This window comes from Mauremys reevesii, linkage group 1 (assembly GCF_016161935.1).
Source record: "Mauremys reevesii isolate NIE-2019 linkage group 1, ASM1616193v1, whole genome shotgun sequence".
NCBI classification, from domain to species: Eukaryota; Metazoa; Chordata; order Testudines; family Geoemydidae; genus Mauremys; species Mauremys reevesii.
Genome location: NC_052623.1, coordinates 159,056,959 through 159,084,737, shown reverse-complemented (window position 1 = coordinate 159,084,737; position 27,779 = coordinate 159,056,959). Strand labels below are relative to the sequence as shown.

Here is a 27,779-nt window from a genome sequence, read left to right as displayed (position 1 = left end):
CACTGCAGCTCATTCAATGAGATTTTTCCCAGATGTGTCTCAAGCCGACAAAGACATTGGCCAAAATCCATAAAGATATAACTCTTCCTGATCTTAAATCACTTTGTCGGTTTTTGGTTTTTTAAGTCACAGAAGCATATGAAGTTAACTCTAATCTGAAGGTAAATTTCTGGGAATTTCCAGGCTTTGGCAGCTACTGCTTATTCATTTTATCTATTGCAGAGTTCAGCTTCTCAGCAAATGAGAGTCTTGTAGGATTAGCTGCTGTATTTTCTTTGATGCTTCCAAAGTGAAGCACTGCTATTTCTCATGCCACATGCTGTCAAACGTGACTAGGTCACCCAAAGTGAAAGGCCAGCCACAGATTGAGGGCTCAGTCTTCAGATACACTGTAGCAGAGCTTGAGCCATCTGTGGGATGGAGGAGTAAAGGTGATGTATGCCACCTTTCTGCCCTCCCCTCAATTCTGGAGGCTGTTTGTCCTCTGACATAATCTACAACAATCTCAGGGCTGTTCAGAATTGCTGTGGTTTATAATAGCCTTGTAGAGGGTTGTCATGCCAGCTGGATATCCCCAGAATATAGGATACTCTGTGCATGCTCGCTCCTTTCCTCAGCACACCCCTAGTGTGCCCCTATACTGGGAAGGAAGGGCGTTGGTGGTGTTGGCCCTATGCTTGCTGAGGTTTCTCCATGCTGTAGAATCCCCACTTGCCCATTTAGGGCAGCTTTAAATCCTCTTCTCACAGACTGCAATCTAGCTCTGAACGGTCACTGTAAGTGAGAATATTTCAGACATCAGTCTGCTGTTTGAGACTGACAAAGGGATCCCTTTAAAAGGATATAGGAATGATGTGAAATCACAAATTCTAGCCGCAAGTTAGCAGAAGTTCCAAAGCCCTTAGCTGCTTTGTTCTACACACACGAGTGACTCTGATAGGATTGTGCAGAACTCACATTTGCCTCCCCAATCAGTATACATTTTTCCCCTCCCCACAACCTGTATTCCATCTCTCCATACACAGCTCCTAAAAAGCTAGGTAAAATAGATGAACCTTGCAATTTGCCCTCAAAGTAACACAGTCTGGGAGCATCAGACAAAGGAGAGGAGGAAGCAAATTCACAGTGACTCTCCTGGACTTGCTCTTTGATTTCTGAATAAGCTTTCATCATATTAATAGATGTAACATTGTTTCTGGCCAGGTATGAAAAATGGAGAGAGTCTAGATGGCTCAGGGAACTGATAAGGATGTTACTTCTCACTGCTACGCAAATGGTTAGAAGCCAGCCCTGGTTTGTAGTGACCAAAAGCTGTTACAATCTTATGGCTGGTTAGTGGTCTTTATGAAATGGTTGGTCTGAGTCCAGTTTTCAGTGGGTCATGAAATCCACTTCAAGCGCCACCAGTGTGGCTGATCTCAGGTCAGAGAGAAATGGAGACTGAACTACTTTCTTCTCCTGTGAAGGTCCCGCGAGGGAAGGTTTGAGGCATGCTGGTATGAGAGTACATGAAGAAGCTTGCACTGCGGCTGCCTGTGGTGAACCTCTTCTGGAATTCAGTCTCCAGTCCAGGACAATCAATCCCATGCCTCTCACAAGCCCTCCATTCTACAGAATGTTTACATCCCATATTTTAAAAATGGGATCTGTTCATAGCACATGTGCACCAGAGGTAGCAGTGACACTGTAGTAAATAACTCCCTGCTTCTCCAATCTGTTGCAGAAAGAAGACAAGCAGGGGCCACCTTCTCTTCAGACCTGCAGGGCAAAACTGCTTGTGACTTGGTGACCGCCTTTGTGTGACAGGTTAGTGTGTCATTAACACAACGATTGGTGTATTTCTCTGGATGTCAGTTATTCTGGATTTCTGAAAGCCCAGAGTCCTTAATATCCCATGGAGAGTCCAGAAAACCCATCCTACAAACAGAATCCCAAGAAGCATGTTCTGTCCATGCATTGCTTTGTGCTTGTAGTAAGACTAGACTTATTTCCAGAGGCTAGTGACATGTGATGGTCTCCTGCCCTTTTGTGAAACTTTAAAGGAAGTCAGAAAAAGATTTTGTTCCTTATTGTGGTCTGTCTCTGACAGAGAGAAAGGAACTTTGTTTTTCTTCTGATTCCCTTTTCTTCCCCTGAAAGTTTCTGCCACCCCTGCCCTTTCATTTCCAAATTCCTTTGTGTGCTGGAAGAATGAAATGAGTAGCAGGGAAGATCATTGAAAGGGTTTTGATTTTTTTTTTTAATCTCAAAAGCTTATGGCTCAAAAAACTGAACTGGAAATCTCCAAGGACTAGACTGCGAGTTGTATTAATGTGAGCAGGGATAAATGCTGATTACTGGTATCGGTGTGACTGACTGGTTTCAAAAGCAGCTGCAGCTTAAAATTTATTTACTGGGTTCTAACAAGTTCTCTAAAACAATGCAGAGAGCTGCTGGTCAGTCTCTAGGAGTTAGCAGCAAGATGTAGTAACCAGTGTAGGGGGCATTAGTGTGGAATTAAGGGTTATCTCATGTTCTGGATAGGTTGTTTTTGTTTTAGGAAGACACTTGTGTCTAAATCAGTATGGAATTTCTTTGAAAAAATATCAGTTATATAATATGGACTTATCCATGTACTTAACTTAATGGATGTTGGGAGCCCCATGAGTTCAATAGGAATACTTAATTTTATATTTGTAAGCACATACATGTATATTTGTGGGATCAAGGCCTTAGAGATTTAACCCTTAGGCCAAGATTTTCAAATTTGGGTGACTAAAGTTAACAATTGGGTTGATTTCTAAGAGGTGCTAGGCTCTCACAATTCTGATCAATGTCAATGGGAACTGAGAGCCGAACACCTCTGAAAATCAGGCATCTTTTTGGATGCCTAAAATTAGGCATATTTGAGAAGCGTGGCCTTCCCCTTTTAAAGTGTGTGTGCTTGCAGCATTTCTTTTCCCTGTCATGAGTTTCCTGCTGTAAGGAATGGGTAACCATAGTAGGCCATATGGGAGTAGGGAGGGAGTTACCAGCTCAGCTTCAAATCCATTTGATATCTTTTTCATTCGCAAGTACCTGACCACTAGCATTTCTGTGTTAAAGACATAGAGAGTGGTCATCCAAAGGCATTTCAAAAAAGCCTCTCATAGGTTTCGACCTATTTTAAATTGTCTAAAATGTGTGACATGACTAACCGTAGCTGGCTCTTCAAGTTGGCACAGATGAAAACTGATTCAGGATGCCTGAACTGGAGGTTCTTAGCTCTATCCATGTCTGTTTTCACATGCTTAGCTGTAATCTTGAGTGTCTCCTGGGACGCTCAGTTTTTTCCAGTAACTATCATTTGTCCTACTGATATTTCAGTCACCTAGGTTGGCTGCTCCTGTGTGCAATAATTTAATTCAGTCGCAAATGTAAGGTGGGGGAGGTGCATGAGAGTAAGGATTGGGTCTCCAAAAAGCTTATATGTTGGCTCAGCTCCCTAAAACAAGAGGCCAGCTGTCAGTTTTAGAGCTGGATCTCCGAGCTCATGAGTGTTTTGCTCTTGGGTTTAGTTAAGTGCTGTACCACTAAATTATTGAAGGCCCAGATTCTATAAACATTTCAGCACATACCTTATACTTTACTGACCTGAATATCTCCATTGAAATGACTAGAACTACTCGCATGAGTCCAGTTACACACCTGCTTAAGTGCTTACATAATAAGAGCTGTACTTGGTATGTCTGAAGGTGACAAGCACACAGCTGAGGTGTCTTTATTTTTTTTAAATTCTCCTTTGCTCACATTTGATGACAGCTTCTTAAAACTTTATGAATTAAACTATTTTTTCCTCACTCGTGTATTTTTAAGATCGTGTGCACAATGATTTGCTATTGTAAAGTTGACCTATATTGACACTAATATTAGTGTGTGTTGCATAGAGAAATTAACTGAAGAAAAATGAACTATTTGGTGGGTGGGGTAGGGGCGTTCTGGTGAAGTAACCACATCCTGCCAAGGAAATTAATTACATGGATACTGCAAAACCTTGTCGAGAAATCAAGTGGAGGAGTCAAATTTTGTGCCCATATCATATTCCTTTTAAACCTTTTATTCACTTAGGGATAAATCTCTACAGTCACAGCAGTGTAAGTCTGGAGTAGCTGCACTGAAGTCAATGGAATTACTCCAGAATTACGCGAGTGTGACAGAGCAGAATCAACCCCCAAGCAAGTGCAAAAGCTGCCTCTAGACACAATACCTGTATAACCAATTAATCCCAATTGTAAGCATTTCTACTCAACTTCAGCTTTTTAAAAATGTCAAATTGTCAGCTTCTAATTATTGTAATTAGTTTGCAGATTTCTTGAGGTTCCATGATTGGAGACTGGCTCTTTAGCTTTTCTGTTAATTAATAAATACTGTTCATTTAATTTATTCATTCAAATGTAAGTTTTCAGTCAGGCTTGATACTAAAATTAGCTGCTGGACTACAAAATCCCCTCAAAAAATGTCACCAGTCCAGACACACAAAGAGGGAAACCCCCTCCCCCTGGCCACCACCCTTGTACTCTGAAATCCATATCTTACTTTTTTTTTTTTTAAATGGTCAAAGGGAAATTCTCTGGGAATTTCCCAGGAAGTGGAAGGGAAACTTTATTTATCAAACTCATGACAGACTGCTTTCAAGCTGACCAACATCTAGGCAATGGAATATTTTGTTAGCTCTTTTTTGATATGAAACTGAATGGATAATGGCTGGGAGGAAGTGTGCCATGGTCCTCTGGAGATTTTCCACTCCCTTGAACTGCAACCGAGTTCCAAGCCTGGGCTTCCTTCCGCAAAAACAAAGCGGTGACAAATTATTGTTGCTCCTTTTGCCAAGTGGGTAGCCAATTTGGGGGCTTTGCAGTGGGCTAGCTTCCTTTTTGAGGAGCAATTAGTCTCACAAATTCCCCATGTCTTCTCCTAGCCTAGTTTTAGTCACAGAATGTACACAAAGTCCTATTACCCTGGACACAGAAAAGGAATAGCAGCCAAATTGTACACATGCAATTCAACCTGGAGAAACTCTAGTAAGACCTTGCTATATTCAGCCCTCTAGCAAGAAAACCCACTTCCTTTCTGACCCCTTGCTTTGCCTATGGGTGGGCAGCACCAGTGGAAGGGCAGCCAGCACATCCCTCGGCCCGTGCCGCTTCCTGCAGCCCCCATTGGCCTGGAGTGGTGAACTGCAGCCAGTGGGTGCCACAATCAGCCAAACCCAGGGACGCGGCAAGTAAACAAACCAGCCTGGCCTGCCAGGGGCTTTCCCTGAACAAGCGGCGGACCGGCTTTGAGAACTACTGATCTAGACCATCCCTAACAGGTGTTTGTCCAACCTGCTCTTAAGAATCCCCAATGATGGAGATTCCACAACCTCCCTGGGCAATTTATTCCAGTGCTTAACCATCCTGACAGTTAGGAAGTTTTTCCTAATGTCCAACCTAAACTGCCGTTGCTTCTTGTCCTATCCTCGGAGGTTAAGGAGAACAATGTTTCACCCTCCTCCTTGTAGCAACCTTTTTATGTATTTGAAAACTGTTATCATGTCCCCTCTGTCTTCTCTTTTCCAGACTAAACAAACCTAATTTTTTCAATCTTCCTTCATAGGTCATGTTTTCTAGACTTTTAAACATTTGTGTCGCTCTTCTCTGAACTGTCTCCAATTTGTCCACATCTTTCCTGAAATGTGGCGCCCAGAACTGGACACAATACTCCAGTTGAGGCCTAATTAGTGAAGGGTAGAGAGGAAGAATTACTTCTCATGTCTTGCTTACAACACTCCTGCTAATGAATGATGTTTGCTTTTTTTGCAACAGTGTTACACTGTTGACTCATGTTTAGCTTGTGATCCACTATGACCCCCCAGAACCCTCTCCGCAGTACTCCTTCCCAGGCAGTAATTTCCCATTTTGTACGTATGTTCCTTTTATTCAGAGGTTGGAAGTCAAAAGCAAACTCTCCTTCTTTTTCAACTCCCAATTTAGTTTTAAACTTTGAATTAACTAATCACTGAACTGAAGGAAATAATCTCTTTTTCTATCTGCAGAAGAGGGCACTACTGTCAAAAGCTGATTTAGCACTTTAACAAACTCTGGTTCCAGGAGCTTAGCAAGTGACTTCCACCAGTTTAGTGGTTTGACTTTGTTTAAAACTTTGGCAGCAAACATGTAATGTTTTAAATTATTTTTCTAATGTAATGATCTTAATAGATTATAATAAGTTTAGACCTTAACATAGGTTGTCAATTTCAAATTTAATTTTAAATATATTTAAATAAAAAAATCTGATTTAAATTTTTAAAATTTGATTTTTATGTTAAAAATCACTTTTTTTTTAAATCCACCTTGTCTAAGAGATTCAACCATAACCAATGTCCTCCAGAGTTAGACACTTTCAGAGAAGCTATCCAGGCAAAAAACCCATAAAAACCCATAGAAATAACTGTCCAGGTGCAATTGCTGTTACCAGTTTTTATGAAGTTCTTTGGGCAAAACCTTGTCTGCCCTTTATATGGAAGTTTCATAGTAAGTACCCATATGTCATTCGTAACCTGCATTTCAGTACTACCCTGTAATTTGCACAGTGTATTAGTTTAATCTTGTAAAACAATTTGGGATACTTTCAGATGACAAATGCTATGTAAGTGTACATACTAAAATCAAGCTGGATAACTGATAGTTGCAAATGGTCAGCTTGTATTGAGTCCATGAAAATTATCCCTGTTTGCTTGTTTTGTCACTCTTCTACTATAGTAGCATCTAACTTGGGGTGTATGGGGTGTTCAGGGAGGGGTAGCACCTCTGGTGTAGGGGCATGTCGTGTCCTTTCAGGGCAGCTTGTCCACCTTTGGTTCCCACCTGTCACTCAGCTCTCACCTGTGGCTCCTAGTAGCTGTAGCATGCGCAGCGGCCACACCCCGGGCAACAGCTTCGACAGGCTGGCCAAACCAGGTTGAGGGTAGCCGTCGGGCATAGACATACGGTGAGATGGTGCCTTGTCTATCCCGAGCATGTGAAGACAGACTTCAGCGGATTGAGTGGATGAGACCTTTTGGAATAGGACCAACGGTCATGAAGGCAGTTTCTGCAAGCGATGTGGTATGCTAAGAGCACGGCAAGACACGAAAGATGCACTGCGCCCAGCCCATCTCCAACCGTCTCGACTTTTGTCCTGCCATTGGAGCAAGATGGAATCTGGGAAGAGAGAGTGAGGCCGACTATGCGCACCTCTACCTCACTTTAATACAATTCAATTCATGCACAAGTCTTGACATCCCTCCAATTCCCGTAAAAACTTTAAAGTCCTGTGGCGATGGGCGAGCGACGAAGCAGCAGGTGTGGATACACTGGGAGCTGTAGCTGCGGACCTGCACACAGGCGGCTCAGGTCTAATGGTCGTCTTCTTGCTGACTGAAGCAACAGCTGGATTCGGTGTCTACCTGAGTGACTGAGCAGCCCTCTTTAGGACTGCACTGCTCACCTCCGTAGTAAGAGGAAGGGGCTAGAAAAGGTGCCCTAAACATTGTTTGCTTCATAGAACCCTGGCCAGCTTACCGCGGCTGGAGGGGATCCCATCTTATGCGGTCGAATAACAAAATTTCAAACAACAAAATGCAAGGTGACACCGCTCATTATTGGTACATGGAATGTACGCACACTTCAAGACAACCCCTCAGCAGATCGACCAGAAAGAAGAACAGCTCTGGTCGCCAGAGAGCTCGCAAGATTTAACATCGATATTGCGGCCCTGTGTGAAACTCGTCTAGCCAACGAAGGTCAGCTCACAGAAACAGGAGGTGGTTACATATTCTTCTGGTGTGGACGTAGCAGTGACGAACGTCGTGAATCTGGAGTTGGCTTTGCGGTTAAGAATCATCTTGTCCGCAAAACTTGCCAGTCTTCCCAAGGGCGTGAACGATCGACTCATGACACTGCATCTTCCACTACCGAGAGGAAAGCGAGTTATGCTAATCAGCGCTTACACACCCACAATGACGAATCCGGATGAAGTAAAGGACAAGTTTTATGAAGATCTCGATGCCCTACTTTCATCCGTGAAGCGCACCGACAGGCTGATTCTACTTGGCGATTTTAACGCGAGAGTAGGATCCGATCATTCTGCCTGGGATGGCGTCATTGGACAAAATGGAATCGGCAAATGCAACAGCAATGGCCTACTACTATTGAAGACATGTGCGGCTCATGATCTGATCATCACCAATACCATCTTCCGCCTGCCCACTTTCAAAAAGACGTCCTGGATGCACCCACGTTCCAAGCACTGGCATCTCATTGATTATGTCATCGTGCGGAGGAAAGACAGACAGGATGTAAGGGTGACTAAGGCCATGCCGAGTGCTGACTGTTGGACTGATCATAGACTTATCATCTCTAAATTAAGCCTTCACATCAAGCCAAAGAGACGTCCGCAGGGAAATAAAGCTGTGATGAAAAAGATCAACGTCAGTAAACTGAGGAACCCCAGCACAGCAGCTTCACTAGTAGAAGATCTCGACAACCAACTCTCAGAGCTGCAATTAGAGGAAAACGCTGAGAGGAACTGGGAACGCTTCCGAAATATTGTGCACTTTTCTGCACTAAAGGTTCTTGGACCCTCACACAGGAAACAGCAGGACTGGTTTGATGAAAACGACGAAGAGATCAAGGCTTTACTTGCTGAAAAGCACTGCCTTCACCGTGCTCATCAGAACGACCCGTCGTCAACAGCTAAGAAAAATGCCTTCAACAACATTCGCAGGACCGTACAGAGCAAGCTTCGTAAGATGCAGGACTCCTGGTTGAGTGCCAAAGCAGATGAAATCCAGAAGTTTGCTGATAGAAACGATGCCAAACGGTTCTACGAAGCCCTTAGATCCTTGTACGGACCTCGGCCTTCAGGGAGTTCCCCTCTACTGGACTTAGATGGTGTAACTCTCATTACTGAGAAGACTCTGATTCTACAGCGCTGGGCTGAGCATTTCCAATCTGTACTGAACCGCCCATCTTCCATCAATAATGAGGCGATTGACAGAATGCCCCAGGCGGATATTAATTACAGCCTGGACGTTCCACCATCAGAGACTGAAACCCTACGGGCCATCAGTCAGCTGTCTAGTGGCAAGGCCTCAGGATCTGATGCGATTCCAGCGGAAATCTATAAGGATGGTGGTGCAATGCTTGTTGACAAACTCACTCAGCTGTTCCAGTCCTTCTGGAATCAAGGGTCCATTCCTCAGGAACTGAAAGATGCATCCATCGTACACCTCTACAAGAGGAAAGGAAATCGAAAAGTCTGTGATAATCATAGAGGAATATCACTGCTTTCTAGCGCAGGTAAGATCCTTGCACGAGTGTTGCTGAATCGCCTGATTGACCACCTGGAACAGGGTTTTATTACCCGAGACACAGTGCGGCTTCCGCAAAGAGCGTGGCACTGTGGACATGATCTTCGCAGTTTGGCAGCTCCAAGAGAAGTGTCAAGAGCAGAATCGTGAACTGTATACCATCTTCGTGGATCTTACCAAGGCTTTTGACACTGTCAGTCGCGAAGGTCTGTGGCGCATCATGTTGAAGTTTGGGTGCCCTGACAGATTCATCCTGATGGTATGTCAGTTCCACGACGGAATGACGGCTCGTGTTCTGGACGACGGAGAAGCTTCAGAGGCCTTTCCCGTCACAAACGGCGTCAAGCAGGGGTGTGTTTTGGCACCGACCCTGTTCAGCATAATGTTTTCAGCTATGCTGTCAGACGCCTTTCAGAACAGTTCCTTGGGAATCAGCCTGAGATACAGGACTGATGGGAAACTGTTCAACCTGCGAAGACTCCAGGCTGTCACCAAAATAAAGGAGACTGTGCTAAGAGACCTTCTTTTTACTGACGATTGTGCCCTGAATGCTGGATCAGAGCAGGAAATGCAAGCTAGCATGGAGAAATTCGCAGCAGCATGCGATAACTTCGTCCTCCTCATCAACATAAAGAAAACCGAAGTGATGCACCAGCCAGCTCCGAAAGCCCAACACCAAGAGCCCACCATCATAGTGAAGGGACAAAAGCTGCAAGCAGTGGACCAATTTACATACCTTGGCAGCACCCTTTCTCGCGCAGTGACAATTGACATCGAGGTCAACTGCAGAATCGCTAAGGCAAGTTCTGCATTTGGCAGACTGTTGACCAACGTGTGGGACCACCGTGGAATAAGCCTTGCTACAAAGCTTAAAGTCTACCGAGCAGTAGTGCTAACTACCCTGATGTATGCCAGTGAGACTTGGACTGTATACAGGAGGCACGCTAGGCAACTGAACCACTTCCACATGACTTGCCTCCGCAGACTTCTGAGGATCCGGTGGCAGGATAAGGTGCCAGATATAGAAGTCCTCTCCAGAGCAGGCCTGCCGTCAGTTTACACTCTGCTTATGAAAGCCCAGACATGCTGGGCAGGCCATGTTGTAAGGATGCCAGACCACCGCCAGACCACCGCATCCCCAAACAGCTCTTTTTATGGTGAGCTGTCTCAAGGACAAAAGAAGTGATACAAAGACATGCTGAAAGCCTCTCAAGTCCCTGGATATTGACATCACCTCCTGGGAAACTCTGGCACAAGACCGATCGACATGGCGTACGCTGATTCACCAAGGCTGCCAGACATCTGAAGCCAGAAGGATAACTATAGCACAAGAGAAGCGAGCACTCCGTAAAGCCAGAGCTGTAAATGTTGTAACAGTGGTGCCCACACATGTCTGCCCAACATGTGGCAGAACATCTAGTGCCCGTATTGGCCTTATCAGCCACCTGCGGACGCACTGTGGACAGCTCACAACCTGCTAGATGTCAAGGTCTTCGAAAACGATGGACGAACATACATAGCATCTAACTTAATGACTTCACTCCATTGTGAACTAACAGGCAAACAAACTAAGAGGTGGTATGGGGTAGGGACTTCAAGAATGGCTTTACCAAATCTATTTCACCGAGGATTAATCTCAAAGAATCATTACAGTATTTAGCACTGTTAGTAGCCTCTATCTGAATGAAGCCCACACACTATTCTACTACTAGGCTCAACTTGCATTAGTAGAAGTGTTCAGGGGATGCCTGGACCACATCGGGATGACAGTTTCATAATCACTAGAATTCAACGAATCTAACCTCATTATTAAAAATAGCATTACAAAGAAATTAAATTGAATTTTAAAACCACCATATCTAATGTGACAAAGAGCAGTGACTCTCACAGAGAAATAGGAGAAGCACAAAAGTGCCTGACACTGTTTAATAGTATAATATAAGTGAAACCACAAAAAAACCACAGAAATGTCAATTTTGCCTACGTATATGGTCTAGGAAACCCCCCTGAAAGTAGATCCAAATTGAGTTTAATTTTCCTTTTCACACCAGTTTTGCATTGTATTTCCAACCAGCACAAACTCTAAGGGTTAGGCAAGTGAAATATCCCGGAATTAAACAATAATTCCAGAGAAGATTGCCAACTGACACCGTGTGTAGCATCACTTTGAATAGTGCATCCGACGAAGTGGGTATTCACCCACGAAAGCTCATGCTCCAAAACGTCTGTTAGTCTCAGAGGCGTAGCGAGCGCCCTCCGACCGGAAGGGGGCCCCTAAAAGTGGCAAAAAAAAAGTAAGGTATAACTAGGTAAGTGACATTTATTGACGCTATTGCACAATCCATGTCGGTTTTACTGACAAAACCGTGAAGTCATTATGATACATCATAATGCTATTGGCTACATCAGTTGTCTGTCGGTCAGTTTCGAATTTTAGTTGGACCCATTTTAACGTACATATACAAGAACAGCCTTCAGGAGATATATCCGAATCTTTGCATTTGCATCAGAATTCTTCTGACCACACCAGTTACTGTCGCCGGTGCTGAAAGGAGCTTCAGCAGAATGAAACTGATCAAGAATATCCTGCGCTCAACCATGACAGATGACAGGCTTTCTGCACTTGCAGTTATCTCAATCGAAAACAAGATTGCGTCATAGTCCAGAGATCTGGCATTGATTAACCAATTTGCGGAGAACAAGGCTCGAAAGAAGCGCTTTGCGTAAATACGGAATACATGTACACTGTAGGCCTATGTATACATAATATGAACCCTGTATATTGTATAAAATAAATACTGCATTCCAGTTTCTGCATTGTAAGGGGCCCCGGACATATGTCCGGAGGGGGCCACGTTCTTTGTTGCTACGGCCCTGTGAAGGCCTCAAACTTGCAAGTGCTTATGTAAGTGTTGTAACGTTAAGAATGAGCAGGGTTCCATTGAAGTCAATGGGACACTGACTGTGGTGGCAACCCCAGCACCGTTCCTCCCACTCTGAGCAGCCCTTATGTGGGATCCCCATTCTGGCTGTATCTCCCCAACTCCTTCCTCCTCTTGACTGGCTCCCTCTGAAGTACCTCCTGGCTCAGTAGTGGCAGCTCTCGCAGCAGCTTCTTTCTTGGATGCCTGGTCCAGTATGTCCCTCTGTAGTGGCAGGTCAAGAGGCGCTGGTGGCAGTAGCAGCACCTGAGTCAGTGAGGATAGGGTGGAGGGGTAGGCTGCTTTTTTTTTTTTTTTTTAAATGCAGTAATGCTCTAGTTTCAACTCCAGCTTGGTGCTTTCAGGGATCTTGGTTGAAACCGTGCACAAGGGGCTGAGGCCCTCTCATTACATGGCTGCCCATCTTTCCCTGAGCCACCATTTGGGAGTCTGAGAGGCAGAGCATTATGGCGGATTCCTCGATTAGAGCAGAGCAACAGTGAGATTGCTTTTATACTCGGAGGGTTGCACATCCGAGTTCTCAAACTCTGTAAGGTAACACATGGCCCATCAAATGGCCTGGAAATACAAAAAACAGGTTGAACTCATACTGCAATGTTCGGATAGCCTAAAGCATAAGAGAAAACTCGCTTCATCAGCCCCCCTCTGGTGTTCTGTTCTATACAGGTTCTTATATTGTGCTCATCACCAGAGATCTGAGCACCTTCCAGTACTGCATTAAGCAACGTGACTAACATTTGTCACGAGGGGTTTGTTTTCTTCTCCTCTCCCCAAGGGGAGAAGTGTGAGCTGTGGGGGTGTTTGGTTTTGGAATTTTTTTATAATGTATTTATATACACTTGTTGCTCTGGGAGTGTTGGGGAAGGCAAGCTCAAAGAAATGTGCCTTGCACTTGTAGTGAAAAGAGGTGAGGTGTATGATGGTCCTATGTTCCTGGGGGTGTTTCTTTCACAGTCAAGGGGCAGACACCAAGAAAGTTCTGTCTCCTGCACAGATGAGTTTTACCCTTATTCTAGAAAGTTCCATTACGCCTGAGGAGCTGAGCTATCAACCACAGTCCTTGTTGCAGTGCTTTAGTCAATCTTGTAGATATCCTGGCTGCCTCATGCATTTTCCTAGAGGCTGCCAGCAGCCAAACACATCCAGGAGCCCAACAAAAGGGAGCATGCAGTTTTGAGTGCACAGATTTAGAGGACGACTTTGAAAATATGGCCCTTGTACAGGCCCATGTACACTAGGGCTAAGATTTTAACCAATAACTAGGGACTTTTGGGTGCCCAGCCTGAGACACCTGAAAGAGGCCTGATGACCAGAAAATGATGAGCACCAAATAGGGCCCCTTTTCAGATGTCTCAGTTGTAAATCTAAATTCACTAGTCATTTAAAAAAAAATAAAAAATCTTGTCTCATCCCTCATCCCCATGATGTCTGAGTGCCTTGAGCCATTCATGGAACTCCCACTGAAGGGCAGCTGCTGGCTAAGAGCCACTGCAAGATGCATAAAATACTAGTAGAAGGAAGTGCTGATAAGTGAGTACCAGCTGCTGCTGACCTTTTACGTCCACTGTAATGCTTGCCGTAAAGACTAACTTCCTTTCTTGCTCTTTTTCTTGCTTTCAATTGGGAACAGAGGGCCAAATCCTGTGAAGTGCTGATTGCCTTCTCCAAGATGCTGAGCGCTGGGAGTAGAAGGTGGCAAGAACCTTGCAGAGGGTGCTCAGTACCTCTCAGGTTAGACCCTGTGGATGCTTTGAGAGGTGGATTGACAGGTGTTTAATTTATTGCAACGTCTGGAAGTGCTTCTGCATCCTCTGCTGGAATGTTGTGTGTAACTTCTTACAGCACTAAAAGGTGTGATGTCCAGTCGTGCCTGCAGCAGCAGTGTACCAGGAAAGCAGTTGTTTTTGTCTTGCCCTATGCTTTTAGGGATAGAGGGCTTCTGGCAGAAGGGGTGACTGATCAATGTGACCATGCCATCCCAGGCCACAAAGTTGGCAGATCTCCTCAGTGAAGTCTTGTTAGTGATTGGAGAGGTCTCCATAGGGCATGGGTTGGGGGCAGGGATGAGGTGGTGAAACAAACCCCCCTTTTCCCCCTACATGAACCCAGGGTGGTGATGGCATTGGGAGTCGTATTTACCTCTGATTCAAAACTATGGCATTGGGAGTCGTATTTACCTCTGATTCAAAACTACAGCCGGTTGCTAGTAGGCTGCTGCTGAAACTAAGCTCTTTTGGATAAGGTGAAAATCCGAAGTCTTGACTATTGTGGTAATTAAGGCTAAGCCAAGGGTTTGGCTGAATCAAGGCCTAATAGAGCTGACTGAACATTACCAAAATTAGAAACTTTAATGAAAAATTGTGACTGAAAAAACTTCATGACAGTTTTTGGGAAATTGTTTCCTTGGTTTATGACTTGCTCCAGTAGTTAAAAGCACTGTTGTGTTTCACAAGAGCTAGAATGCCTAGCCCCAGGATCTTGACCAAAATTGTATAGGGTAAGTAGATTCTGCCTACTTAAAACTTGCTTTGTAGTTTCACTTGGGGAATCGGAAGAGATGGGGGAAATCTTCTTTGTGATCATGAATAGATCACTTAATCTTTCAGTCCCTCGGTTTCCCTACCTATACAATGAGGATATGCCTACCTATTTGACAGAGGTGGAAGTTTGAAAAGCACTTTATTCTGATGAAATGTCGCCAGTCCAAGGATCTCAAAGTACTCATATTAAGTGGATAAGATTCTTCACTTTCCATCCTCAACAGAGAACAAGTCTACATGAGAATTAACTGGCTGCCACCTTTCATTTTGGTGCAGGCTGCATCACTACTGGGTAAAGTGAGTGGTCTGTCTAGTTGTTAGAGCACTTAGCATCTTTCTAACAAAGATTTCAATAGATATTCCAAGTGATTGTGAGTAATAATAATCCATGTGAAAACCACCTCCTTTAAGTATTTCATAACTGACATCACAGGGAAATATATATAGATCTGAGGATCACAATAAAACAGTTTCCACCCCAAGATAATAAAATTCAGAGGATTAACATAATTAGCAGAATTCCCCAATAATGCAGAAGACACTTTGCCTACACCCATTGCAGATCGCTAATTACTTATGCTGTGATTCCTGCAGTGTCCTGGGTACTGGCTGACAGGTTACCTATATGAAGTGCAATATAACAAGATTTATAGAAAACAGTCAGAAAAATACAGCTATAGAATCTGAAGGAAACAGTTGACTGGTGAAGACCTCTTAACATACACAATGAGGAGGGTAGCTGGTTAAGTCTCCTCCACAAGCAAAACTCTTGTGTTGCTCTCACATATACAGTTCAAACTGGGATCCCTCTCCCCAGTATCATGCCTGGTTGCTGCTGCTGAGGTCTTTAGATCCTTCCCTGCTACGTTGTTATACTGGGATATAAGGCTTTCTGGCAACTTCACAAGTGGCCTTGGGTCTTGCATGAAACTTAAAGGACCGGACCTAATGCTACTGCACACTGATCTTTCTTTCACCTCTTCCAAGCTGTGTTTAAATAAAAAATAAAATAAAAAAATAAAAACCCCGTTCAAGGGAGAATGATGGAGGCAGATGAAAGATGAGACAAAATGAGCTGTTCAAGACAGCGCTGAAGTGGGAACCTGAGTTGAAAGATACAGACCACAGTTCTGAGCTATAGCTTGGGGTGGGAGCAAATGTTTCTGTATCATCCCTGGGGTCTCCTAGATTCTGGAGCCAGCCAGGGATTGGACTGATCACTGGTATAAACTAGAGCAGCCCCCAGGATGCCCTAACCTACACCTGGCTGCTAAAAGCCAAGAATAGTTGGCGTGACTCGACACTCCAGGCGTGCCCCCTTTTTCAGCCAGCCACTCCCCAGCGTGCTTCCTGTATCCCAGCCTACACATGTGAGTAAGGTGTGGAGCTGATGTAGTAGTTCTGCTAGCCACTCCCCAACATGCTTCCTTTATCTCAGGCTACAAAATGAGGGGTGGAGCTGATACGGTGGTTTTATACCAGTCAGGGATTGCCCCTCCACAGTGGGAATTCCTGGGTAGCAGGTTAAACTGGCTTTATTCCTGCTGTGAGTTACCACAGAGTCATGAAGCAGAAATAATTGGAACAAATAATGTGTGTGTTTTTTCCCCCAAATCTAGATTACTTCTATTTCAGATTAAGACAAAGAGAGAACAATCTAACGTATCCAAGTCACCACCTCATCTGGTGTCCATTGGTTGCACTTCACTGACCTCTTCCAATAGAGAGAACTACACTGATTTATATAGGCTGAGGGTCTGGCCCTCCGTGCGTAGGCGAGCGAGTGAGAGAACACTGACTCTCTCTGTAACATTCCACATCTGAAATGAAACACAGAAAACGGCAGCTGCCCTTCATGAGTCAGAAAGGCCCTGTTTAAAGGAGCAGGATGCAGAAGACAGAATAACAAAGCCTCCTTTCCCTTACATAGCCATCATCACCACAAAACCCACAAAGATTTTAAACTAGCCACAGGGTAACCTGAAACAAATGGGAGCCAAATGGCTGAACTAAAGAGAATATACATCCACCGCTTTCAAGCAACTGCAATTTGCTAGCAGTAGTTTTCTGATAGACGTGTTTATTAAAACACACCTTTGTTTTACTTTTATTTTGTTTTATAATATGGAAGCCTCATTCAAGCCCTGATGCAGCAGTCCATGCCCATTCAGCAAAGCACTTTAGCCTGCACTTAGCTTTAAGCATATGTTATCCCATTGAAGTTAATGTGACTCAAGCATGTGTTTAAAGTTAAACAAGGGTTTAAAAGCTTTGATGAATAGAGATGGTTTTAAATGTTTTGCTGAATTTGGACCCCAGTGGATAATTCCTGAGAGGATGAAAAAAATCTCTTCTGTAATGAATGTAAATGTTACCTCTTACTTGTTCTGGATTTTCTTCTGTTAGGATTAGTAGAAATAATCATATCATGTTAGTAATCCCAATGTTTTAGTTTCATGTCGGAAGTATGGACAAAATGCCTTGGTTGGTTTGCCGGCTCCGACCTTTGGGCTTGCTTTATCCTGCCACAACAAATTCTCAAAGCGCTTTGTAAATGGCTTTTCCACAGAAACCCTCTTCTTTGTGTGAGCTATTCATTTTTTCTTAAAATGAGCAGAGGCATGTTGTGATAACGGGGTCTACAAAAGTACTCTAATTGTGAGCTCAACTGTAAAAAGTGAGTGTTAGGTCATAGATTGTGATATCTTATCATAATAAATGTTGATGGGAAAAGTTGCGAAAGGGAGATGGACTAAATTAGCTAAAACAAAAAGGCCTATTGATATGCTTCAAGGACTGTTAAAATTATGACTGGTAAACAAGGGGAGTGGAAATCAATGAATAGGGCCCTACCAAATTCATAGCCATGAAAAACACATCACGAACTGTGAAATCTGGTCTCCCCCCCCATGAAATCTGGTCTTTTACCCTATACTATACAGATTTCACGGGAGAGACCAGCGTTTCTCAAATTGGGGGTCCTGTCCCAAAAGGGAGTTGCAGGTGTGGTTGCAAGGTTTGTTTGTTTGTTTTTGGGGAGGGGGTGTCACTGTTTCGCCAACCTTACTTCTGTGCTGCCTTCAGAACTGAATGGCTGGAGAGTGGCAGCTACTGACTGAGGGCCCAGCTCTGCAGCCAGCAGCGCAGAAGTAAGGGTGGCAATATACTATGCCATGCCGTGCCATGCCGTACTGTGCCATCCCTACTTCTGCACTGCTGCTGGTGGTGGCTCTGTCTTCAGAGTTGGGCTCCTGGCCAGCAGCTGCTGTTCTCCAGCTGCCCAGCTCTGAAGGCAGTGCTGCCACCAGGTTCAGAAGTACTGAAGTACCACAACCACCCCACTACAATAACCTTGTGACACCCCCCCGCCCCGCGCGCACATACACACACAACTCCTTTTTGGGTCAGGACCCCTACAATTACAACAGGGTGAAACTTCTCATTTAAATAGCTGAAATCATGACACTTATGATCTTTAAAATCCTATGAGCGTGAAATTGACCAAAATGGACCATGAATTTGGTAGGGCCCTATCAGTGAACCAAAAGTGGTGTGTCAGAAATTGGTCTGATTGGTGGACAAAATGATGTTGGGATGCACTTTCCACTATTGCTCCTTTTTTATGTCATTAAAGAGAATTTTGGGGTGAAAAATAGGCTACTAGAGTGAGCTTCACTGTCATGGCTGCCACCCCAACTGTCTTCTGTGACCCTGATCCTGAGAGATGTCCTGACCAGACCAGGCTAGAGAGAGGGACCCAATGACATTACCACCTCCACCAGCTTCAGTTAAATACCGAACATCATTTGACATGTGATCCTTTCCTGCATCTATCCTTTCCCACCATATCTCTTTCTAATATATCTCTCTAATACGAGTCTAGCTTAGTTGCCTAAGACTGCATATTTTGCAACAATGGAATCGGACAGCAACAATGATAGATGGACTGGCCTCAGGCTAACTTTTTCTCTTTTTCCCCAAGAGGACAGTTATTACCATCTTTTGTACCATCTAAAAGACTGACAAACAAATGGGGGAGGGTTCTTTCTAAAGCCTCTCTCCAGCTAAAGGGAAGGGGATTAGGGGTGGTGTTAAAATGGAAACCCTGAGGCCCAGATTCTGATACCCATACTCACCCTGAGAAGCAAAAATAGACCTATAGACCTAACTGACTACCCATGCAATAAGTTGATACTTAGCATGAGTAAGGGTATTAGATTCTGGTCCTTAGGGCTTGGCTACACTTGCAGATGTAGAGTGCTGGGAGTTAAACCAGCCTTCAGAAATCGCAGCAGGGAAAACGCTGCCGTGTGTTTACACTGTCAGTTGCAAGCGCGCTGGCATGGCCACATTAGCAGCTCTTGCAACACCACAAAGAGCAGTGCATTGTGGTAGCTATCCCAGTGTGCAAGTGGCTGCAACGTGCTTTTCAAATGGGGGGGTTGGAGTGTGACACGGAGTGTGTATGTGGAGAGAGAGACAGTGTGTTTTGCGGGGCAGAGAGTGTGTCAGCATGCTGCTTTGTAAGTTCAGGCAGCAGCAGAGCCCCCCCCCCCCCCCCTCTCTCTCACACACACTCTCAGCAGCAGCATTCCACAGTAATGATTGCTTTGTCCCGGGGCAGATAAGCATGCTGGCTGTTAGAAACAGAGCTTTGAAAGGGGATATCCGCATGCCTGCAGCTGAGTTCAAAACAATGCCAAGAGTGGCCACTTGACTTCAGGGGATTATGAGTATGGGTAACCTGGGACGCAGCAAGCTATATGCTTCTCATGGAGATGGATTACCAGGAGCACTCCAGCTGCAGAGTCCAGGAGCTCTAAGTGCCTTGCCAATGTGGACACCTCAGGGATAAGGGCACCCAGGGCTGATTTAATGCGCTCTAACTTGCAAGTGTAGCCAAGCCCTTAGTGACTAAAGCACAGGGCCGGTGCTACCATTAAGGCGAACTAGGTGGTTGCCTAGGGCGCCAAGATTTGGGGGTGCCAAAAAGCGGTGCCCTCAAAAAAATTTTCAGCGGTTCCTCCTCGAGCGCACGGTCGCTGCTCCACTTCTCCAGCCTCCCAGGCTTGCAGTGCCAATCAGCTGTTTGGCGCCGCAAGCCTGGGAGGGGAGGAGAATTAGAGTGGGGGCAGCGTGCTCGGGGAGGACGCGGAGCAGAGAAGAGCTGGGGTGGGGAGGTGCTGCACGGCTCCCTGGGGAGGGAACTCTCATGGGGGGGACACCTCAGGGTGGAGGGGGGGATGGGGAGCTGCCACAGGGCTGGGAGAGGGGAGCGAGGTGGAAGTTTCGCCTAGGGCGCGAAACTTCCTTGCACCGGCCCTGCTAAAGCAGATATGGGGCTGGGAATCAAATAGGGAGGGGGCAGATGGTGGTGGAGCAAAAGAGGAAAGCAAATATTTAAGGAGGAAAAAAACAAGCGCAGAAGCAATGTTACCTCTGGTGAGAGTTTGTGCAGGTTATTAGAGCGGACTTACATTGTGTATGATTTCTGCAATGAAAGAGGGAAGGGGAACCAGAGCAGGATGTGACGCAGTGAGGTTCAGAGGTGACTAATAAAACTTATTTTAGTTTTCACAATCCTTTTTTAAAAGGCTTTGTTTTTATTGACTTAAAATCAACTATAAACGAAGTGAATATAGCACAGTGATAGCGGGAGCCAGCTGGCCTGCTCTTAAACAATAGGTTTTCTCAGGGTGGCTTCCCTTGAAGACGGGCACACTCGTGCCATCAGAGGAAAGCTCAGCAATAGGCATTTGTCTTTTCGCAGGACTGAAGGAGCACTTTGCATGAGGACTATCCACTTGAGAAATGTTTATTAGAACATCACTAACCAATGGGAGAATCTTTGCAAGTGACTGACTGAATTATGAAAACATTTTGATGACCTAATGTTAGGTGGAAAAGGCAACTGTTACTTCTTGAAAATATTCTTTGGTTTCCTGAGGAGGTTCATCTGCAACTGTCCCTGCATTTTTGTGTTGCATACACTGTATTAGTAAAAGCTTGTCTACACTTACTGCACTGCAGTGGTGCAGCTGCATCATCTGTAGCACATAGTGAAGACACTACCTACGCCAACGGGAGAGCTTCTCCCATCGATGTAGGTACTCCGCCTTCCCAAAAGACAGTAGCTGTGTCAGTGGGAGAAATCCTCCCATCAACATAGCACTGTCTACCCAGGGAATTCAGTCAGTCTAACCCTGTTGCTGAGAGGTGTGGATTTTCCAGCATCCCAGAGCGACATAGTTATACCAACATAAATTTGTAGTGTAGACTGGGGCTAAGAGGCAGATTGCAAATTGCAGCAGACCTTTGGGTTTCAGACTGATTGTGATGTATATTTTCTATATTACTGGCTGGATTGACCACCAGGGCGAGAGGCACAGGTGGAGTCGATGGGGGAGCATCAGCCATCCACTTACCGCAGTAAGTAGATCTAAATACATCAACTTCAGCTACGTTATTCATGTAGCTGAAATTGCGTAACTTAGATTGATTCCCCCCCCGGCCCCAGTGTAGACCAGACCTAAATGTGGTTTCACTGTACTTTCAGAATTGACAACTGTGTTTAAATGATCGAGGAACTCAAGTCCTCCATCATTTATGTTATCTCAAGTCAATTTTTCAAAAGCTCATAAGTGACTTAGAAGCCTAAATCCTATAGACTTTCAGTGAGACTTGGGAGCCTCAATCACATTTGAAAATGGGACTTAGGAACCTCCCAGCTTTTGGATAATTAACTTTTTGGTGGAAAAGCTTCCTCTAGCTTTGGTCTGATTATGATCATGGTTTAAGCTCACCTCTGAGGAATAGTGGGGGCAGTTCAGCCCAAATCAGACTGTTCATTATTTACAGTTTTGGACATGATTGGTAACTATTTATATTTACATTTTAGAATCATAAAAGTTTAGGGTTGGAAGGGACCTCAGAAGGTCATCTAGTCCAATCCCTGCTTGAAGTAGGACCACTCCCTAGACAGATTTTTACTCCAGTTCTCTAAATAGCCCCCTTGAGGATTGAACTCACAACCCTGGGTTTAGCAGGCCAATGCCCAAACCACTGAGCTATCCCTCCCCCATTTAAAAACATTCTGCTCTCTTAATGTTGTGCCAGTTCACTTATATGTGTGCTTCAGGTTTCTCCATTACCTATAATTGGTGTATACCACCTCTGTGAGTAGCACTAAGGGAGTAATTTGTAGCAAGTACCTGTATTGAATACAGTAACTCCTCACTTAACATCCTCCCATTTAATGTTGTTTCAAAGTTATGTCGCTGCTCAATTAGGGGACATGCTCATTTAAAGTTGTGCAATGCTCCCTTATAACGTCGTTTGGCTGCCTGCTCTATCCACTGCTTGTAAGATTCTGTGGAAGAGCAGCGACTTTACAAGGGAGCATTGCACAAGTTCCTTTTCTCCGCCTTCTCCCCCTCCCTCCCAGTGCTCCCCCCCCCACCACACGGCTGTTTGGAGGCACTTAGGACTTTGTGGGTGGGGGAGAAGAAGAGGGGATGTGGCATGCTCTGGAGAGGAGGTGGAGTGGGGGTGGGAAGAGGTGGGCCTGGAGCATCCCCTGCAAAGTCAGTGCCTGTTCTCTGGGGAAGCTGCCACTGCTGCTGCAAAGGTGCTTCCTAGCGTCCTTGCCTGCAGCGGGCTGTGCCTGTGTGGGGTAAGCCAGGGGCACTTCCTAACAACAGTACTGTACAGTATATAATGCCTTTTGTCTGCCCCCCAAAAATTTCCTTGGAACCGAACCCCCCGCATTTACATTAAATCTTAAGGGAAAATTGGATTTGTTTAACATTGTTTCACTTAAAGTTGCATTTTTCAGGAACATAACTACAGCATTAAGTGAGGAGTTACTGTACAAACACCCATGAAAATTCACAATGCCAACAACTTATCATCTTACATACCTCCTGAAGCCTACCTTTGTCCTGATGTGTACGAATCACTCCCACTAGCTAAGATGACAAACACCTGGGACTACTTTGATCTCTGTGACTTACACAGTTTATGCAATTGCACCTGAGCTATTTTAGGCACAGGCCATCCCTGTTTCTTGCTTAGTATAATGGGACCCTAACCTCTCATTGGGGTCCTTAAATGCTATTGCAATAAAAATACTAATTCAGTAAGTCAATTGTCTGTCAGCAGCTTGAGATTTTCTTGAATTGATGTGTTTTTCAATATTTGACTCTTGCTCTGTGACTTGGTCACAAATAGATCATTAGGAACACTCTGCAGCTGAAACTTTAAAGTGTGTTTAGTGATATGACTAATAGATTGGTTTGTTATAGTTTCTCTTCCCAGACTGGGTAAATAACTTTCAGTGTTGAGTGTGAGTACGGTATTTATGTTTGAGTTCAGCAGTCACTTTCTGCAAGCTAAATCTAAGCTTCACGTTTGCAGTAAAGTTGATGCCAAAATCTCATTCAATACAGTGACCAAGGAAAGCGAGTACAAAGTGCCTGCCATTTCCTTAATTGAGCAAATACTGTAGATAACATTTAGCTTCAGGTGAGAGCTCCCTTTGTTCTCACCGGCATGCTTTTAGTGGCTTGATTTGTTTTTCTCTTCTACCATTACTTTTTAAGCAGTCACTTTTCACACTCCCACCCCCAAATCAAAACTAAAGCAAATGGCATTTACGAGAAATTGGAGATTGGCATGTTGTTGCTTTTTAATCTCCCCCAGCACATTGCCACGTACAGCGGAAACTTTCACTTCTCACTCCCTGTTTTCTAGACACACACCGCTCCTGAAGCCGATGTAAAAAGATCAATATAAGCTCATGTCTCAGATGCAGCACCGATAGTTCCCCCCTCCCCGCCCCTATTGAAAAGAACCAACTTACGTGTCCGGATTTTCTTGATACTTTGCTTAAGAGGGCTGGAAGTCGAATGCAGTACTGGAACCAACTCCCTGCACTAAATGAGGAAGTGCTGCTACAAGGCAGGATGTTTGAGGGAATGACTCACATGTGTAGCATAGTGGGTCTTGACTACCAGTGGAATGAAAGGAATAACCACACTAACTACAGCTTGCTCCGCTGAAGTTAGTGGTGATTGTGAAGTACCATCTAATAATAAATGCTCAGCAACATTTGATCTTCCATCTTTCTCACCTCCCTGTTTGGCCAAACATGCTGTAAATGTCACAGAGCATTATGTATTGATCCAAAATCTTACCGTGATTTATGTGAACATATTTAGAGGATTTTTAAAACATGGGTTAGCTATAAACTGCAAAGGCTAGTTATTGCACTGGCCTTTCTTGATCTTTTAGCATATTATCTTTTAAATATGGGAGTTGGAGTGAGGAAGTAGAACAAAGTGAATGGATAAGACTGGGAGAAACTATTACTGGGGGTATTTAATAATGTGTCCCAATGACTTTTTCTTAAGCTGCCAATTGCCATGTAATGTTCAGGTATCAGAGTCCTTTTCAGAATTAGAATACAGTAGAACCTCAGAGTTACGAATACCTCGGAAATGGAGGTTGTTTGTAACGCTGAACAAAATGTTATAGCTGTTCTTTCAAAGGTTTACAACTGAACATTGACTTCATACAGCTTTGCAACTTTACTATGCAGAGAAAAATGCTGCTTTTAACCATCTTAATTTAAATGAAACAAGCACAGAAACAGTTTCCTTGCCTGGTCAAATCTTTTGTTTTGTTTTGTTTTTAGTGTTCCTTTTATATTTTTAGTAGTTTGTTTAACACAGTACTGTACTGTATTTGCCTTTTATTTTTGCTCTCTGCTACTGCCGGATTGTGTACTTCTGGTTCCAAATGAGGTGTGTGGTTGACCAGTCAGTTTGTAACTCTGGTGTTCATAACTCTGAGATTCTACTGTACCCATGCTCTCTTACAATAAAATCAGACCCCATTTTGTAAAATCTACCATCTGACTGATAGGAAGCACTTTCCCCCATGAAAACACTGCATGAAAACATTTATGAACTACTTTTAACATTTGTGAAAGAATTACTTTACTTGAACTAATATACAGGACCTTGTCTGTGATATCTGTTCGGAGGAGAAATTGATGCTGAAGGTATTTCTCTGGGGCAGTTCTGTTCAGGGCCGCCCAGACGATTCCGGGGGCTTGGGGTCTTCGGCAGTGGGGGGCCCTTCCGTTCTGGGACCCGCCACCGAAGTGCCCCGAAGACCCCCCCCCGCCGCCGAATTACCACCGAAGCGGGACCCGCCACCGAAGTGCAGCCCGGTCTTTGGCGGTAATTCGGCGGCAGGGGGGCCCCCACCGCGGGTCTTCGGGGCACTTCGGCTGCGGGTCCCGGAACGGAAGGGCCCCCCACTGCCGAATTACTGCCGAAGACCGGGCTGCACTTTGGCGACGGGTCCCGCTTCGGCTGTAATTCGCCAGTGGAGGGTCCTTCCGCTCTGGGGCAGAAGGACACCCCCCCCCCCGCTGGCGAAGACTGGGAGCAGAAGAAGCTCCTGGGCCCGGCCCCGCAAGAGTTTTCCGGGCCCCCCGGAGCGAGTGAAGGACCCCGCTCCAGGGGCCCCGAAAAACTCTTGTGGGGGCTCCTGTGGGGTCCGGGGCCTGGGGCAAATTGCCCCTCTTGCCCCCCCCCCCGGCGGCCCTGGTTCTGTTTATTTACAAAGCACGTACGATGTCTTGTTTCTTTAAAAACATATAAGAGGCAATTTCCTTGTCATAATTTCCAAGCCTGCCTTTCTGGCCAGTACTCTGCCCCAAAGAAGCTCTCTTGGCTTCCTCTCAAAGTCACATTCACACTCACTCTCTCTCTCTCTCTCTCTCTCTCTCTCTCATATTGTGTGCTCGCTTTCTGCTTCTAACAGATGCAGCTCTACCAATCAATGCCCCAGTCATTCCCAGGGAAAAACCTTTTATTATCCCTGAGTTTGTGTTTTCTTAGGCCTTCCCATGTGGCTCAGTGCCTTGGGTGGTGGCTTCCATTGTCTCCAGCTATCTTATACTAAAAAGGACTTTAATTGCTGCTTCCATTTAGTCTGATTTAAAGGTGACTAGCATGCCTATCAGCTTCAGTGAGGTCTGTGATTGCCCACAGATCAGTGGCATGCTTCCTATGAGCCACCAATACTTTCCAGCACACTTACATTAGTGGTAACAGGCATTCTTGACATCTACTTGACACTGGGACACTCGGTGTCTCAATCTATTATATCAGCATTTGCCCTTCGCTCAATCTATATGTGGAATGACCCTGGTTGATGCTGTGTCCCAATCCCTGCCCATAATCTTCTCCAGACTCTCATTTCCTGGCTACCTGTTCCCAGCTCACCTAAATTATCCTTGCTCTCTTTGATCCCCCCCTCCTCTTGCACAACAAACTATAGCTGTGAATTTATCCATTATTTATTATTCTATGTATTTGTATATCATTCGCTTAGAAATAGCGTAAGCCTCGGCACATTTATGCAATAAAAACACGATTAAAAAAAGCATGGCTCTCGTAGACAACAAGCAGCACTAAAGACAATCCATTTTCATTCATTTCAACTTCTCCATAAAACTCAGAAACACTTCCTTCATATCCAACCTATCCATGAGCAAATTCTTGGGCTGACAGACGAGTATTGCAAATGCAGGCTCATCCTAACCAATACCATTTCAGAGCTCAGGATTAGAGCATCTTGGAAAATAGGGCAGGGGAAGGTCAGTGAAAAATATTGACTTTTTGTTGAAAAAAAAAAAAAGTTGGCTTTTGGCTGACCACTTCAGGGTAGGTAGGGGAGTGTGTGTGCATGCACATGTTTTTACAAAAGGTAGAAATTTTCCATGTGGAGAATAATGCCTCTTTTTCTGACCAGCTTCAATCATGAGCCCCTTTTCCACACTGGGTCCCCGCTGGGACTCCCCTCCCATCTAGCTGAGATCTAGCCAAGACACTGCCCCTCCCCCTGACACCTCACACTTATTAATACAGAAAGGGCAGTGCTGTTGTGACCCCTTGACATCTGTTTGTGACCCCCAGGCTGAAAACCCCTGAGGCAGCTCATCCTGTTCAATGAGAAACTGTCACCTTGGTTTCTGAGCAAGCAGCCCATACTCAGCAGGTTGCCTACCACTCTGAACAGCTTCACTCATCTAGATTTGTGTAGATCAGGGGTTGGCAACCTTTCAGAAGTGGTGTGCCAAGTCTTCATTCATTCACTCTAATTTAAGGTTTCGCATGCCAGTAACACATTTTAGTGGTTTTAGAAGGTCTCTTTCTAGAAGTCTATAATATATAACTAAACTATTGTTGTGTGTAAAGTAAATAAGGTTTTTAAAATGTTTAAGAAGCTTCATTTAAAATTAAATTAAAATGCAGAGCCCCCCCGGACTGGTGGCCAGGACCCGGGCAGTGTGAGTGCCACTGAAAATCAGCTCGCGTGCTGCCTTCGGCACGTGTGCCATAGGTTGCCTACCCCTGGTGTAGATCTTGTAGTACAGCGAAAGAGAATTTAGTGTCCATCACAGCTGCAGCATAGGACTGCAACTATGCTTCTCTCCCCATCAGGCACTTAGTCTCCTACTAGTGTTCTATCCTCTTTGGTAGACAGATTGCCTGGCCAGTGCCAGCTCATCTGTATATCAAGGTAACCTGTGGGGATGGAGATCCTCCTTTTGGAGGGGAATGGCACATGACAAGGGTCAAGAATCAGAGTAGATTTTTTCTAAATCTGCACAAGAAAGCTTATTTGACTAAATAAAACAGAATTATCCTTACAATTTTCTCTGTCTCTGAGCTTCACTGTAGACTTCTGCCTCAAAATCTCCCCATTTCCCTTCCGCTTGGCTTCCTGCCACACTTTTAAAGAAATGATACTTACATCATTGTAGAAGGTATTTAGGAAACTGAGTCCTGACATTCAGCTGCTTGCCTCCATCCTCCTGCAAATGGCCATGCAGACTGGTTACTCTTTCTTGGAGAAGCCACGCAAGGC

The 27,779-nt window shown here is 44.7% G+C and overlaps 1 protein-coding gene across 6 annotated transcripts in view; it reads right to left on the bottom strand.

Moving 5' to 3' along the window:
* Positions 1–23,876, bottom strand: part of LOC120396080 (CD276 antigen homolog) — a 40,005-nt gene extending 16,129 nt beyond the window's left edge. For 2 of the 6 annotated variants that reach the window (XM_039520986.1, XM_039520988.1), the window contains exon 1: positions 23,695–23,876. The gene's annotated coding sequence lies outside the window, so the exon portion shown is untranslated. Of the gene's footprint in view, positions 1–17,209; positions 17,233–22,753; positions 22,894–23,694 lie in introns of those variants that run through there. The other 4 variants (XM_039520982.1, XM_039520984.1, XM_039520983.1 and 1 more) reach the window with 4 other exon arrangements.
* Positions 23,877–27,779: the final 3,903 nt, after the last annotated feature.